The sequence below is a fragment of the Elephantulus edwardii genome, unplaced genomic scaffold, assembly GCF_000299155.1.
Source record: "Elephantulus edwardii isolate Elephantulus edwardi_28Jun2011 unplaced genomic scaffold, EleEdw1.0 scaffold00209, whole genome shotgun sequence".
NCBI lineage: Eukaryota > Metazoa > Chordata > Mammalia > Macroscelidea > Macroscelididae > Elephantulus > Elephantulus edwardii.
Genome location: NW_006399959.1, coordinates 2449677 through 2453954, shown reverse-complemented (window position 1 = coordinate 2453954; position 4278 = coordinate 2449677). Strand labels below are relative to the sequence as shown.

General features: G+C 40.3%; 1 protein-coding gene across 1 annotated transcript in view; it reads right to left on the bottom strand.

The window, feature by feature from the left end:
* CREBBP (CREB binding protein) overlaps positions 1-4278 on the bottom strand; it is a 164566-nt gene that overhangs the window by 577 nt on the left and 159711 nt on the right. The window lies entirely within an intron of this gene.

Here is a 4278-nt window from a genome sequence, read left to right as displayed (position 1 = left end):
GGGGGGGACTAAAAAAGCACCCGGGCGAGGGAGAGAAATAAACTAGTCCTAAGAAACGAACAGGCCTTTATTGCGCGGTCTGAGAGGGATGCCAAGTGACCAAGGGACGCAGGGAGAGGATCGAAATTGTGCGGGCAATTGGGGGGGGGGGTCCTTCTTATAGGGGTCCTGGGGAGGACTAAGATATTTTTCGGAATTTGGGGTGTTAAGTTAGGTTTGGGCTATTTTGATCAGGCTCAGACCCTTATCAGGATCCATTGTCTGGTCTGGTGGTCTTTGATATGACCAGCTAAGATGTTATCAGGTTTCTAAGGAAGTGATCAAGCCTGGAAAGGAGGGGGTGGGGGCAATTGCCATATTCTTCCTCCAAAGTCATTGTACAAAACCGGAATTATATGAGACTGTGTCACGAGATTCAAATAAATGTCTTAGCAAACCTCAAGTTGGAGTACCATCCAAGGGAATCGTTCAAGTGGCAAGTGTTAAAGAAATGACCCATCAGCAACTGAGAAGGTGAAAAGAAAATCGGGTGACCGATTTACAAAGAAGAACGTCTCTCCTCAGACTTCAGTAACCTCCTAATCCCGTTTCCATTCTTTCTTTTAATTATTATTATTACATTCCCCACATTGTAACTGCTTTCTTACCACTTCCTCCCTGTAATTTTTGTTTTCTTCGTTCCTCTATCCTCTCTCTGCCTTTTGGGTTTCCTCCGTGTGCACATAACACCCTTTTAACTAAAATGCTTAATCATCCGAAGGAGTCCCCCTTTAAGTTGTTTACTTTATATAGCTGCCCATTGTGTACCTGAAAGTTGAGTTTCAGACCCAAAGGGTGGACCATAGTCTCTGCAGTTCCATCAGTTTCTGTTACACCAGTAAGCCTGGTCATTTTTCTGTTTGTGAGTCTTGTTTCATATTTTGCTGTGTCCAGTCAGACCTCATGCTGTGATCCCTTTTAAAATGATCAGCAGTGGTAGCTGGGCACCATCTGGTTCTTCTGGTCTCAGGGTGGGGACGGCTGAGTCTCTTACTCGTCTGAAAGAATTGTTTTAGCACATCATTGTTTTCCTTCCATCTTCATTGTTCCACATAGGGAGAAATCAGTAGCTGCACCTTACATGCCTGTTCTCGACCTCTTAAAGACCTCACTCACTAATCAGCAAAGCAAGATGTAGAACACCTGCTTGTGGACTGGGATACGCCAGTTGATCTTGAGGTCCACTGAGTGTATGGGCCCAAGTGCAATCCCTCAGGCTACACGGTTCTAACGACATTTATATCACTTGCTTCACCCTTGCCCATTCCCTGTTCTACACAGGAATAGCCTCATGCCCCACTCAGGCAGAGTTCCCGCAAAGGTTTCTCAGCACACAGAATCAGTTGCAAATGTCTTATGCCTTCATCTGCAATTCCTGAATACCCTGTCTCTCTGGTCTATACAGCTTTCTCTCCCATCCCCCCATTCCTGATAGAAGCTGGCTCAGAAAGGGTCATTTCAAGGATGTGGGGAACATGGGATCTCAACCTCATTGTATTCATGAAGGAAATCATCTCTCTTGCAAGAGTGGACACTTGGGCAATCAATAGCATTTCAAGAAGTGGTATTAGGCAAAAGGAATAGAGAGAATGAATAAACTTGGGGGACTCTTAAGTTTTGTTTTTGTGAGATACCATTGAGTCAACTGACTCATAGCAACCCTATGAACAACAGATCTGAACTTCCCCTATTCTGCACCATCCTCTTGTTCTCTGTCAATCCATCTTTTTTTAGGGTTTTCCTTGCTTTCTCTGACACTTCACTTTTTGCAGCATGATATCTTTTCCCAAGGACTGGCCCCTCCTGAAACTATGTCCAGAGTATCAGAGACAAAGTTTCCCCATCTTTGACTCCAAGGAGCTGCACTTCATACCTGCTTGTTCTTATGGCAGTCCAGGAGATATTCAGTACTTTTCCCATCACAAGTCAAGGCCTTGCTGTTGCTTCTGTCATCCTTATCCACTAACTTTCAGATGAATGGCAAGCAATTCAAAAGACTCTGGCTTTTCAAAACAACTATATCATCTCCCCCAACAACAGTAGCAAAGTTCAATAGGCAGCAAACAACAAATGCTGATGAGATTGTGAAGAGATTGAAACATATTCACTGCTGGTGAGAATGCAAAACTGGTGAGAATACAACCACTATGGAAGGCAGTCTGGCACTTTCTCAAAAAGTTGGAAATAGAAATAACATGAGACCTGGCAATTCTGTTACTGGGAATATACCCTAAAGAAACCAGAGCTATGATTCAAAGTGATGCATGTGAACTCATGCTTATTGCTGTGTTATTCACAATAGCAAAGACATGGAAACAACTCAAGTGTTCATCAAATGAATAGAGAGAAAAACTATGGTACATACAGTGGAATATTGTGCAGCATTGAAAACCTATAAACTCATAAAACATTACACAACATGGGTGAGCCTGGAGGACATTATGCTGAGTGAAATATTTCAGTCACAAAAGGACAAATACTACATAACACTGCTGTTATAAAATAGGACTGACATGAGGAATTGGGAGAATAGGAAAAGAGTAGAGAGATAATGAGCACTGCATTGAAACAGATGAGGGGGAAAACTGTCCAAAAGGAATGTATGATTAGGAATTATATGTATGAAAATCTGGAATGATGTCATTTCTTCATTTATCACAATGTTGCCTATTGGTCCAGTGGTGAGGAATTTTGTTTTCTGAATTCAGCTTGAATTTTTTTAAGTTTCCTGTCACTATGTTGTTTCACCTGTTTTTTAAATAATCTTCTGCAAGATATTACTTGCATGTGATATTAATAATGTTGTTGTGTACCAGAGTCAGGCCATCCAGCAGATCTTCAGAGGCAGTAAGTTGTGCAGGAGGAGACAGCCCTTCCTTCTCCCATATAGCAACTGGTGGTTTCAAACCACAATACTTTGTGTTGGCACTACAGTCCTTGCCACGAAGCCACCAGAGACCCCGATATTAATGATATTGTTGTTGTTGTCAAGTGCCATCGAGTTGTAGACGACTCATAGCGACCCTATGAATTAAAGACCTGAACACTTAGATAACTTTCAGTTTCTTTAATGAATTTATTTTATTTCTTATTTATTTATTAATGATAGTGTTTTATAATTTCCACATCCTGTTGGATCACATGTTTGGAGAACTGGAACAAATATGGTCTCTTTAAGTCACTTGGTCAGGTAGCTGTCTTCCAAATTTCTTTGCAGAGATGAGTAAGCTTATTGAGACTGCATCTGTTGAAATATGTCCATTAGTATTTCCTCAATTCCTAGGGCCTTATTTTTTTGCCACTATCTTTAGTGTAGCTTGAACGTCTCCCTTTATTACCATGAGTTCTTGGTTATGTACTACTTCCTGAAATTGTTTAGTGTCAACCAATTCTTTCTGGTACAGTAATTCTTTGTATTCTTTCCACCTTCTTTTGATGCTTTCTGTGTCATTCAAGGTTTTTGCCTATAGAATCCTTCAGTATTGCAACTTGAGGCTTAAATTTATCTTTCCTTTCTTTCAGCTTGAGAAATGTGTGTGTGTGTGTGTGTTTCTCCCATTTTCACTTTCTAATTCTAGGTCTTTGAACATTTAGCAAAGTTACAATATTTGCCTTATCATCTCAAGCTGCTCATTATAATCTGTTCATTTCTTTTACTTCCGTATTTCTTACCTTTGTTTTGGCCGATATTCTGGTGCAAGTTTTAGAGTCTCTTTTGACATCTATTTTGGTCTTTTCTTTCTTCCCTGTCTTTGTAATGACCTTTTGCTTTCTTTATGTATGATGTGCTGAATGTCATCCCGCAACTCATCTGGTCTTCTGTTATTAGTATTTTGTGTATCATATCTATTCTTGAGATGATTTTTAAATTCAAGTGGGATAGGCTCAAAATAATATTTTGGTTCTTGTAGACTTGACAATAAGTAAGTCACTGTTCCATAGTCAACACCAGGCTTTGACGTTGAAATTGAGCTGCTTCAATGATTCTTTCTAAGATCTAGTCAATCTGATTCCTGTGTAGTCCATCAGATAAAATACATGTTGTACAGTTGCCCTTTATTTTTTTTTTACAAAAGGTATTTGCAATGAATAGACGGAATACCAATTGACATATTTCAGCTAACAGATGCTGCCCTGGTTGTGCTCACCAAGTTGTGCCAAGAAATCTGGAGAACAACCACTTGGCCAACTGACTGGAAGAGATCTATATTTGTTCCCATCCCAAAGAAGGGTGACCCA